Genomic DNA, 13,531 nt, shown 5'->3' with positions numbered 1-13,531 from the left:
GAAGTAATTGCTGGATCCAAACACAAGAAAAAAACACATTTTATATTTGCTCAACACCTGTTTTTGTTCTGAGCCTGGGGTATTCCCCCTTTCTTTTGGATTTACCGGGCGCTGCTGATGCTCAGGGCAAATGACTACATAAATGTTTTATAGCATCATGGGCAAATTATTACTTTTACAGCTCATACTTGCTCACACTGGCTGATTTCACCAAAATATACACAAACAGCAGGACTGAGTCAAAAACAGCTAGATATACGTATGTGTATCTGTTAATCTTTTATTGATTGATTTTCACTGCTGCATCCTTGGGTGGCACGGTTGCTTAGTGGGTAGCACCGTCGCCTCATAGCAAGAAGGTCCTGGGTTCGATTTCCAGGTGGGGCATTCCAGGTCCTTACTATGTGGAGTTTGCATGTTCTCCTCGTGTCTGTGTGGGTTTTCTCTGGGAGCTTCGGTTTCATCCCACAGTCAAAAGACATGCAGTCAGATTAAGTGGAGATACCAAAGCTCCCCATAGGTATAGTTGTGCGTGTGTCTAGGTTTGTGTTTGATGAACTGGCAACCTGTCTGGGGTGTTTCCTCCCCTTCGCCCAGTGAAGCAGACTGGCCGCGACCCTAAATAGGATAAACAATAGTAAAACAGACTATAAATGAATGAATGGATGTATGTATGAATGACCAGTGCTTCCTTGTCAACTTGTATGATGTCCAGGGTCTGGCAGTGAAACCCTGGGTCTAAAGCTGAAACGCCCTGTAAAGGTGCACACACCAATCTACTGCAGTGTAAGACACTTCTGCACTCACTCACTCACACCTTGATGCAACTAAATTATTAACTAACTAATAACTAAGCTATTAAGAGCCGCCAATTCACCTCCTGCATGTTTTTGAGGAACCCAGAGGAAACCCACACAGACAGGAAATAAATATGAGGCCAAAGTGACCAGAGAAGAGAATCAAACCAAGGACCTTATTACTCATGTTCTTAGCACCCACTTCACTAACTGTGACAATCTACAGCCAATCCAAACAAATACGATTTAGGTGACTTGTGTTTCTTACTGTACTAACCAGTATGGCCAGTATGGCTAGTTAGTGCACTACCAGGAGTTACACACTGTGTAGCACACTTGCTGTCATGTCCTTTGGAATCAATGAATCTTGGCTGCCCAACAACCAGTCAGCAGTTTGTGGTCCTTCCTTGGACTGTGCCATGTGTTTTGGAGATACTTCAACCCAGTTGTCTGGCCAAACAATTTGGTCCTTATGGAAGTCACTCAGGTCTTTACGCTGATCAGATTTGCTCCATTCCAGCACATGAACTATGAGGAACAACCATCAGCCCAACATTTAATGTAACCCTGAGTGCCTTGTGCATTACCAAATAGGCATTGCTATGCAGGAGGGGGTGGTTCTAATGTTTTGGCTCATCATTTTGAATGTAAAATTCCAAATCAAATGACTACTTAGCAAAACTCCAAAAAATACAACAATAATTTGAAGTCATTATGGCATTTATTTTCCTGAAGGAGAAAAAAACTGGACAAAATGTTCAATTATAAACAATTAGAGTAAATTATTGTACTTAATTTCCAGCAGCTTGAATAACCCCTATTCAAAGCTGCAATTCTCAAAAATAGCTTTGACCAGTGGTTATGACCTTTGCATGTTCAGTCCTCCTCGAAAAACTGTGCATGCCCCTCTGAGAAAAGCAACAGAGACCGGGCACAAAGAGAACTTTGTAGAATGTTCTCGGTCAACATCCTGTTTCCTATAAAGCTGCAGTGATAAGGAGGCTGCAAGGGTCACATTTACTCTCTGAATTATGTCTGCCAGGTTCCACTGTTGGGTCCTTGAGCCCAACAGGCTCTTCAGTTTAAATTTCTTGTATAAGGTCACAATTGTCATTTTTGGTCAAAAAGCATCCACTAATTGCTAAAAATGTAATATATATATATACAGTGTATCACAAAAGTGAGTACACCCCTCACATTTCTGCAAATATTTCATTATATCTTTTCATGGGACAACACTATAGACATGAAACTTGGATATAACTTAGAGTAGTCAGTGTACAACTTGTATAGCAGTGTAGATTTACTGTCTTCTGAAAATAACTCAACACACAGCCATTAATGTCTAAATAGCTGGCAACATAAGTGAGTACACCCCACAGTGAACATGTCCAAATTGTGCCCAAATGTGTCGTTGTCCCTCCCTGGTGTCATGTGTCAAGGTCCCAGGTGTAAATGGGGAGCAGGGCTGTTAAATTTGGTGTTTTGGGTACAATTCTCTCATACTGGCCACTGGATATTCAACATGGCACCTCATGGCAAAGAACTCTCTGAGGATGTGAGAAATAGAATTGTTGCTCTCCACAAAGATGGCCTGGGCTATAAGAAGATTGCTAACACCCTGAAACTGAGCTACAGCATGGTGGCCAAGGTCATACAGCGGTTTTCCAGGACAGGTTCCACTCGGAACAGGCTTCGCCAGGGTCGACCAAAGAAGTTGAGTCCATGTGTTCGGGGTCATATCCAGAGGTTGGCTTTAAAAAATAGACACATGAGTGCTGCCAGCATTGCTGAAGAGGCTGAAGACGTGGGAGGTCAGCCTGTCAGTGCTCAGACCATACGCCGCACACTGCATCAACTCGGTCTGCATGGTCGTCATCCCAGAAGGAAGCTGAAGCACAAGAAAGCCCGCAAACAGTTTGCTGAAGACAAGCAGTCCAAGAACATGGATTACTGGAATGCCCTGTGGTCTGACGAGACCAAGATAAACTTGTTTGGCTCAGATGGTGTCCAGCATGTTCAAGGTTCAAGGTTCAAAGCTTTATTGTCATATGTACAGTAGGAAACGTGTTTCCCTGTACAATGAAATTCTTATTTTGCTGTCCACACATGATGTAACAAGGTACAAATAGGTAATAATAATATAAAGTCAAATTAAGAAATAAAAGTTATGTACATTGTGCAAGAAAGAGCAGATATATTGCAATCGGTTATGAATAAAAGTATGTACATTGTGCAAAAAAAAGAGCAGATATATATATATATATATATATTGCAATCAGACAGTATAGTTACATGTGCAAAATGTAAGACAGTAGTGTAAACATACATGTGCAGATGTATGTGGACCTGTAAACAGTCATATGTAAGACAGTAGTGTAAACATAAATGTATGTAGACCTGTAAACAGTCATATGTGTTATAGTGCAAGTATTGTGTGCAAGTGTGATAGTGTCAATGAATAATCAGCTCAGCTGTTTAAGAGTCTGATTGCTGTGGGAAAGAAAGAGATCTTTAGTCTTGTTGTCCTGCATTTCACACTTCTGTATCTCCGGCCTGAGGGTAGAAGTGTGAATAGTCCATGTTGGGGGTGGGTGGGGTCTTTGATGATGGACGCAGTTCTCCTGTGGACTCTCTGATGGTAGATGCTCTGGAGAGAGGGTTGTGCCGTCCTGGTGATTTTCGTTGCAGTCTTTATCACTCTCTCCAGGCGTTTGCGATCCTTCACAGTAGAACTGCCGTACCACACGGTGATGCAATTGGTCAGGATGGACTCAATGATGCAGCGGTAGAAGTTGCTGAGTATTTTGGGTGACATGCCAAATTTCCTCAGCCTCCTCAAGAAATACAGCCGCTGCTGAGCCCTCTTTAACACCTGTGTGGTGTTTAGTGTCCAAGTGAGGTCATCACTGATGTGGACCCCTAGGTATTTAAAACTGTTCACCCTCTCCACCTCAAGGTCCCGGATAAACAGTGGCTGATGAGGTCTCCTCTCCCTCCTCATGTCCACTATCATCTCCTTGGTCTTGTCTATGAGAAGTACCAAGACAACTGTATCTTGCCTACAGTCAAGCATGGTGGTGGTAGCATCATGGTCTTGGGCTGCATGAGTGTTGCTGGCACTGGGCAGCTGCAGTTCATTGAGGGAAACATGAATTCCAACATGTACTGTGACATTCTGAAACAGAGCATGATTCCCTCCCTTCGAAAACTGGGCCTCATGGCAGTTTTCCAACAGGATAACGACCCCAAACACAACCTCCAAGATGACAACTGCCTTGCTGAGGAAGCTGAAGGTAAAGGTGATGGACTAAACCCAATTGAGCACCTGTGGCGCATCCTCAAGTGGAAGGTAGAGGAGTTCAAGGTGTCTAATATCCACCAGCTCCGTGATGTCATCATGGAGGAGTGGAAGAGGATTCCAGTAGCAACCTGTGCAGCTCTGGTGAATTCCATGCCCAGGAGGGTTAAGGCAGTGCTGGATAATAATGGTGGTCACACAAAATATTGACACTTTGGGCACAATTTGGACATGTTCACTGAGGGGTGTACTCACTTATGTTGCCAGCCATTTAGACATTAATGGCTGTGTGTTGAGTTATTTTCAGAAGACAGTAAATCTACACTGCTATACAAGTTGTACACTGACTACTCTAACTTATATCCAAGTTTTATTTCTATAGTGTTGTCCCATGAAAAGATATAATAAAATATTTGCAGAAATGTGAGGGGTGTACTCACTTTTGTGATACACTGTATATACAGTGTATCACAAAAGTGAGTACACCCCTCACATTTCTGCAGATATTTAAGTATATCTTTTCATGGGACAACACTGACAAAATGACACTTTGACACAATGAAAAGTAGTCTGTGTGCAGCTTATATAACAGTGTAAATTTATTCTTCCCTCAAAATAACTCAATATACAGCCATTAATGTCTAAACCACCGGCAACAAAAGTGAGTACACCCCTTAGAGACTACACCCCTAAATGTCCAAATTGAGCACTGCTTGTAATTTTCCCTCCAAAATGTCATGTGATTTGTTAGTGTTACTAGGTCTCAGGTGTGCATAGGGAGCAGGTGTGTTCAATTTAGTAGTACAGCTCTCACACTCACTCATACTGGTCACTGAAAGTTCCAACATGGCACCTCATGACAAAGAACTCTCTGAGGATCTTAAAAGACGAATTGTTGCGCTACATGAAGATGGCCAAGGCTACAAGAAGATTGCCAACACCCTGAAACTGAGCTGCAGCACAGTGGCCAAGATCATCCAGCGTTTTAAAAGAGCAGGGTCCACTCAGAACAGACCTCGCGTTGGTCGTCCAAAGAAGCTGAGTGCACGTGCTCAGCGTCACATCCAACTGCTGTCTTTGAAAGATAGGCGCAGGAGTGCTGTCAGCATTTTCTGAAGTCTCTACACAAGAAAGCCCGCAAACAGTTTGCTGAAGACATGTCAACAAAGGACATGGATTACTGGAACCATGTCCTATGGTCTGGTGAGACCAAGATTAATTTGTTTGGTTCAGATGGTCTCAAGCATGTGTGGCGGCAATCAGGTGAGGAGTACAAAGATAAGTGTGTCATGCCTACAGTCAAGCATGGTGGTGGGAATGCCATGGTCTGGGGCTGCATGAGTGCAGCAGGTGTTGGGGAGTTACATTTCATTGAGGGACACATGAACTCCAATATGTACTGTGAAATACTGAAGCAGAGCATGATCCCCTCCCTCCGGAAACTGGGTCGCAGGGCAGTGTTCCAGCATGATAATGACCCCAAACACACCTCTAAGACGACCACTGCTTTATTGAAGAGGCTGAGGGTAAAGGTGATGTACTGGCCAAGCATGTCTCCAGACCTAAACCCAATAGAACATCTTTGGGGCATCCTCAAGCGGAAGGTGGAGGAGCACAAAGTCTCGAATATCCGCCAGCTCCGTGATGTCGTCATGGAGGAGTGGAAAAGCATTCCAGTGGCAACCTGTGAAGCTCTGGTAAACTCCATGCCCAGGAGAGTTAAGGCAGTTCTGGGAAATAATGGTGGCCACACAAAATATTGACACTTCAGGAACTTTCACTAAGGGGTGTACTCACTTTTGTTGCCGGTGGTTTAGACATTAATGGCTGTATATTGAGTTATTTTGAGGGAAGAATAAATTTACACTGTTATATAAGCTGCACACAGACTACTTTTCATTGTGTCAAAGTGTCATTTTGTCAGTGTTGTCCCATGAAAAGATATACTTAAATATCTGCAGAAATGTGAGGGGTGTACTCACTTTTGTGATACATTTAAGTATATCTTTTCATGGGACAACACTGACAAAATGACACTTTGACACAATGAAAAGTAGTCTGTGTGCAGCTTATATAACAGTGTAAATTTATTCTTCCCTCAAAATAACTCAATATACAGCCATTAATGTCTAAACCACCGGCAACAAAAGTGAGTACACCCCTAAGAGACTACACCCCTCAATGTCCAAATTGAGCACTGCTTGTCATTTTCCCTCCAAAATGTCATGTGATTTGTTAGTTTTACTAGGTCTCAGGTGTGCATAGGGAGCAGGTGTGTAGTACAGCTCTCACACTCTCTCATACTGGTCACTGAAAGTTCCAACATGACACCTCATGGCAAAGAACTCTCTGAGGATCTTAAAAGACGAATTGTTGCGCTACATGAAGATGGCCAAGGCTACAAGAAGATTGCCAACACCCTGAAACTGAGCTGCAGCACAGTGGCCAAGATCATCCAGCGTTTTAAAAGAGCAGGGTCCACTCAGAACAGACCTCGCGTTGGTCGTCCAAAGAAGCTGAGTGCACGTGCTCAGCGTCACATCCAACTGGAAAGCCCGCAAACAGTTTGCTGAAGACATGTCAACAAAGGACATGGATTACTGGAACCATGTCCTATGGTCTGATGAGACCAAGATTAATTTGTTTGGTTCAGATGGTCTCAAGCATGTGTGGCGGCAATCAGGTGAGGAGTACAAAGATAAGTGTGTCATGCCTACAGTCAAGCATGGAGGTGGGAATGCCATGGTCTGGGGCTGCATGAGTGCAGCAGGTGTTGGGGAGTTACATTTCATTGAGGGACACATGAACTCCAATATGTACTGTGAAATACTGAAGCAGAGCATGATCCCCTCCCTCCGGAAACTGGGTCGCAGGGCAGTGTTCCAGCATGATAATGACCCCAAACACACCTCTAAGACGACCACTGCTTTATTGAAGAGGCTGAGGGTAAAGGTGATGGACTGGCCAAGCATGTCTCCAGACCTAAACCCAATAGAACATCTTTGGGGCATCCTCAAGCGGAAGGTGGAGGAGCACAAAGTCTCGAATATCTGCCAGCTCCGTGATGTCGTCATGGAGGAGTGGAAAAGCATTCCAGTGGCAACCTGTGAAGCTCTGGTAAACTCCATGCCCAGGAGAGTTAAGGCAGTTCTGGGAAATAATGGTGGCCACACAAAATATTGACACTTTAGGAACTTTCACTAAGGGGTGTACTCACTTTTGTTGCCGGTGGTTTAGACATTAATGGCTGTATATTGAGTTATTTTGAGGGAAGAATAAATTTACACTGTTATATAAGCTGCACACAGACTACTTTTCATTGTGTCAAAGTGTCATTTTGTCAGTGTTGTCCCATGAAAAGATATACTTAAATATCTGCAGAAATGTGAGGGGTGTACTCACTTTTGTGATACACTGTATATATTGACACTTACAATCAGAGTCAACCTTAAAGACTTCTATAGGAACACTGCCTTTGTCCAATTACATTTTAATAAATCAGTCTGGACTTTTAATAAATCAGCTTCAGGACTCCATGAACCACAATGGGAGACATCATCTCAAACAAAAGGAAACCTGCAACAGTGGTAGCTGGGCTGTTATTTTTTTTTTTTTTTTTTTTTTTTTTGCTAAAAGGGACAACTAATTCGGGGCTATCACAAAAGATTCAACAAAACACCAACTGTCTCTAGTTTCTGAAGACTATAGCATAGAGGACACTACTGCTAACCAAAAGAAACATCAGTAAACACAAATGATCTCAAAATTCATTGACCTAATGCTGTATTGAGAGAGAAAATCAAACTGTTGATTTGTGGGTCACCATAGCAGATCATTCAAGGTAAGCAGGAACTCTAGTGGTACTCACAGAGCCTTAAATTCAATCCTGCTGAACACCCCTGAACCAAGATAAAACATTTATTTGGAGCCTTCTTGCCCAACATCAGCCTTTTTCCAAAAAAGTAAAGACTTTAGCCATAATGATGGAGGGCGGCTATATTAATGCAATTGTTTCGGAAAGTAATGTCCAACAAGCTCATGGTCTGGTGTCCTGATATTTTTGGCTACATAGTTTGTACTAAAGTGACATCCAAACATTTACATTACATTTTCAGCATTTAGCAGATGCTTTGATCCAAAGCGACCTACAGTACTATGACAGTATATTGTCTAAGCATTTGGGGGTTAAGGGCCTTGCTCAAGGGCCCAACAGTGGCAAACTGGCAGTAGTGGGGCTTGAACCAGTGACCTTTTGATTACTAGTCAAGTACCCTAACCACTAGGCTACAACAAAAAGGGTTTTGCTTCTACTTTTATTGACACAAGAAGTTACCAATTTAAATCCTTTTCCTGCGATTTGAACCTTATCTATTTAAAGCACCAGTTGCCAAAAATACCCATGACCAGCAGTTATGACCTTGACAGGTTCCCCCAAACGCTTAATACGTTTCTTCCAGAAATAGCAACTCAAACAAAGAGAGTTCTGTTGAAAGTTCTTAATCAAGTTCCTGTTTCCATAAAAAGCTGCAGTGATGCAAAGGCTGTAAGGTTCACAAATTTCCTGAATTGGGTTGTTCTGAAAGTGCACTCCTTGCAATTATCTCACATCTGTGATAGTTTACTTGAGTTACTCAGGGGTGATTATGCCGGGTCCTGTGCCCTTACGCTGATCAGATCCAGATGGAAACTTTTGCTCCCAGCTGAGGAGCAGCAACCACGCGTTCAGCACCCGCTTCTCAGCTATCAACGCCACCTTTATAAGGTGTAATCCACTCCTCGGCTCATGATTGATGAGCACAGTAACGAAACACATTGACCGTGCTTTTGACCAAAGCTGAGGAACGTGCGTCTTGAAATGTTCCACATATTAAATCAACTATTTTAGGGTTATTAGCTGTGGAAAATTAGCCCTGTGGTTGTAAGTTGTTTGAGAGGTTTTTATTCTAGTATGGTGCAGTTATTCACTTAGCGTGAAGAGGATCATCAAATTAATGAAGCTGCATATTGAATAAAAGGTTTAAAAAATCTATGATTGTGTGGCAGATCAAGGGATGTTGACCTCAACTAGAGGCGGTGCAGAAGTCTGTAGATTCAGCTTAATATCTGATCTGCCTTTAAGAAGAATAAAACTGACAAATCTGTAGGAGTTGCACAATGTATAATATGCAATCAAATGTTGTCCTTGTGTTTAATGTTTTGCTCTTTTTTCATCACACTAGTTCATTTGTTTCATGAATTAAATGTGCTGTTAACCTGGGCAACACGGAAGAAAAAGCATCATCATTTTAGCAAATCTGAATATTTTCCTCTTATTTAAAATCTGAATATTTTCCTCTTATTTAAGAGTAATTTTATTTCCATCAACCTCTTTACTCTGGTCAGGGTCAAGACCGGTTCAGTTTCACTGGAACACACTGGGCACATGGCAGGAAAAACCCGGACAGGGCGGCAAGGCTTCCCCTGTAATGCATTTTTATGTCTTTTGTCACCGCTTTATCCTAGTCAGGGTTGTGGTGGGTGCAATATCCCCGGACTCACTGGGTGCAGTGCAGTAACCCACCCCGAGCAAGATGCCAATCCATCGTGTGACCTAAGCCACCATGCGGATTCTATGGTGCTGCAGTTAAACTACTGAAGAGTTTATTTAACTGCAGTAGTTCTACTGTATTATGTGTTTATAAAATGTGTTATAACTGATTTATTAATCATAAAGTACCAATATTATAATAATAATATAACAATAAATGACAGCAATAAGAGGCTGTTAACGTTATCAATAATTTTTGGTTTTAACAGTCTATGTGGATACAGTATATAATAATAATAATAATAATAATAATAATAACAATAATAATAACAATAATAATAATAGTAATGATAATAATAATAATAATAATAATAACAAAAATAATAGTAATAATAATAATAATAACAATAATAACAATAATAATAGTAACAATAGTAATAATAACAATAATAATAACAATTATAATAATAGTAGTAATAATAATAGTAATAATAAAAGTAATAATAATAATAATAATAATAATAATAATAATAATAATAATAATAATAAATATAATTGGGGCAGCATGGTGGCTCAGTGTTAGCACTGTCGTCTCACAGCAAGAAGGTTCTGGGTTTGATTCCCAGATAAAGCATTCATGTTCCTTTCAATGTGAAGTTTGCATATTCTCCCTGTGTCTGCGTGGGTTTCCTCTGGGTGCTCCAGTTTCCTCCCACAAGACCAAAGACACACAGTCAGGTTAATTGAAGATACAGTGGTACCTTGTAACTCAAGGTCCTCTAAACTTAAAATCTTAAAAACTCAAAGAAATTTGTACCCTTAAACTCAACGTGTAAATTTTTTTTTTTTTATGTAAATATTTAATTTCAAATTAACCATAAACAGTCACTTTGTTCAGCGCTCGGCTTGAGCGGTGCGGTAAGACGTCATCAAAGTGTGCATATGAGACGAATCTGCATTTGTGTAAAATATACTGTCAAATCTACTCTGAAAGCTCCACATGTATCTGTGTTTATATGGATTTTCCTCCTGTTTCATTTTCCTGTTGTGAGAAATTGTAAGAAGCAGCTTTTCCAAGAGTCTAAAACACTTATTGTTAAAAAAAAAAAAAAAAGCTTAACGTGAAAATTATGTCATAGAAACACTAAACCTCTCCTACTTACTCAGTGTATTAGTGTCAAAAACAAGCCCAATATTTTACATTAGCCTGAAATATTTGCAGTTCCACATGACCATGGAACACATTAACAGTTTTTCCATCCATCCCTATTGGAAAAAATACCTTGAAACTCAACGCCACTCCCAGAACCAACTGACATTGAGTTTCAAGGTATCGCTGTACTAAAATTGCCCTAAATGTGTGTGTGTGTGTGTGTGTGTGTGTGTGTGTGTCTGTATTTGATCTGTAATGTACTGGCAAACTGTTCAGGTTGTTTCCTATCTTTTGCCCACTGAATTGTACCCACCGCAACCCTGATCAGAATAAAGTGGTGGTAAAACAGACAATAGATAAATGAATTAGTAAATTATGATAATAATTATAATAATAAATATAGATATAAACTATATAATATATAAACTGTATGTGTCGGGGTGTGTGCAATCAAATTAAAAATACATAATGATAAAACTATATTAAATTTCTCCCTATCAGAGCAGTTCAAAACAATATCTGTGCAAATCTGATAACACACAAATTGCTTTACACGAACATTTTACAATTTAAATCGCTTTGCTGTGCAGCAAAAAAAGCAAAAGCTCCACCACGGCAGTTTCCAGTCTGGAAAAACTCTCGGACTGCTACTTGATCCTACATAATACATTTTCAGGTGTTCCACAGAGGAGGCAATTTATTACAGCTTGCAGAAATAGAAAATATCAGTTGAAATGAAAAATCAAGGCCGCTGCTATAAAGTCAGATCAATACGCTCACTGTGTAATACCAAGCCATTAGATTACAACTGAGTTTTAATAGAGTTAAAATGCATTCTATACTTCACTAAAGCAGAAGTGAAAATGAAATCAACCAAGATATATTACTAAATACAATCATGAAACATAGCAATCATTACAGCAAAAGATTACAGTGTTCGCTTTCTACTCAAACTGCTTTATTCATATTTTTATTTATTCATTCATTGTCTGTTTCACCACGGCTTTATCCTGGTCAGGGTCGTGGTGGGTTCAATTCATTGAATGAAAGACTGGTAACATGTCTGGGGTGTTTCCTGTCTATCATAGGACACTCACACACACACACACACACACGTTTTAGTAGCTCCAAATAGCCTGACTGCATGTCTTTGTATTTGTTAGAGGAAACCAGAGCCCTGAGGAAACCCACACGGACACAGGGAGAACATGCAAACTCCACACAGAAAGGACCCTGGAATCAAACCCAGGCCATTCTTGCTGTGAGGTAACAGCTGTACCCACTGCATCACTGTGCTGCCCCATGACTCTTACTACGTTATTAAGAAAAATAGAAAATACATTTACACTTCTGCAAATCATTCTCAGAAACTACTGACCACACACAGTCTGGCTATTAATGATGTTTTAGATGGTTCTTTGTTCAGAAGCACTGCATTTTTCCCCTACCCGCATGTCGGTGTAGGATTTCTCCTGGTACTTTCTTTCTTCCACCTCTCAAAATCATGCCAACTAAACAGCATGTTAATTCCTAAACGTGTAACTGTATGATGCCCTTTCATGGACTGGCACTCTGTCCCTAACCCCTGAACAACAACCCTGACCAGGATCAAGAAGTAAGCAAAAAAAACATAGAACAATAGCTACTTACAGAATATACTTGGGGCGGCACGGTGGCTAAGTGAGTAGCACTGTCGCCTCCCAGCTAGAAGGTCCTGGGTTTGATCCCCAGGTGGGGAGGTCCGGGTCCTTTCTGTGTGGAGTTTGCATGTTCTCCCCGTGTCCATGTGGGTTTCCTCCGGGTGTTCCAGTTTCCTCCCACAGTCCAAAGACATGCAAGTGAGGTGAATTGGAGATACAAAATTGTCCAAAACTGTGTTCGACTGTACTCTTGTGTAAGGAGTAACTATCGAGACATTTGGGTTCGGAAGTACACTGTCAATTAACACAGTCTGCTGTTGCATCAAGAAATGCAACCTGAAACTCTGTTATGCAAAGAAAAGCCACACAGCTGAAGTCTCGTATCAAGCAAGGGTGGGTTAAAATTCTACTCACTAAACTATGTACAACAATTAGTTTCCTCAGTTCACAAACCACTAAAAAGTCTAATTAATAGGAAAGGTGATAAAACACAGTGATAAACATGCCTAGATCTTACTAGATTGGGAGAAAATTGGGAGTAAATGCATAAATAGAAAATAAAAAATAAAAACATGAGTGACATGAGTGCGCTGTTGTTGCTAATGAATGTTATGCATCTTAATAACACTTGCAGTTTACCTGGCAACACTTCATTATAAATCAATTTTACTGCCAACTGTTAGTCTATGGAAATTGATTGGTTTTATGCTATTTTTTGCAACTCTGAAACTGCCAAATGAACATATTAAAGACATAAAAAGCAGGAAACCTTAATGGATGCCAGAACATAACATTCTTTTGGTAGACCCTGGATTGTGGAACAATACTCATGAAGAACAGTGCAGGTTATGTATGATAATATTATAAGTGAAATCTTAATATTGGTATAGCACATTACTAGTTTAGGTGGCAGGTGACAGTTCCTAATCACAGCACCAGTTCCTGACAAGTTCAGGTCTCTGGGGTTCCCAGTTGGGATTCACTGTGACAGGAGGCTAAATCTGACATGTAGATGGCAGGAAGCAGAAGAAATGGTGTTAAAAATGATGTATCATGATATGTATACTGTTAAACTATATTACTGTATATTGATTTAGCTATTAAAAAACATGC

At 40.6% G+C, this 13,531-nt stretch overlaps 1 long non-coding RNA gene across 1 annotated transcript in view; it reads right to left on the bottom strand.

Moving 5' to 3' along the window:
* Nucleotides 1–591: 591 nt before the first annotated feature.
* The window catches only part of LOC134316220 (uncharacterized), a 57,942-nt gene continuing 45,002 nt past the window's right edge, over nt 592–13,531 (bottom strand). The window contains exon 3 of the long non-coding RNA XR_010013062.1: nt 592–618. This is a non-coding gene — a long non-coding RNA (uncharacterized LOC134316220). The remainder of the gene's footprint in view (nt 619–13,531) is intronic.

Source organism: Trichomycterus rosablanca, chromosome 6 (genome assembly GCF_030014385.1).
Source record: "Trichomycterus rosablanca isolate fTriRos1 chromosome 6, fTriRos1.hap1, whole genome shotgun sequence".
NCBI lineage: Eukaryota > Metazoa > Chordata > Actinopteri > Siluriformes > Trichomycteridae > Trichomycterus > Trichomycterus rosablanca.
This window is presented reverse-complemented; position numbering and strand designations above follow the sequence as displayed.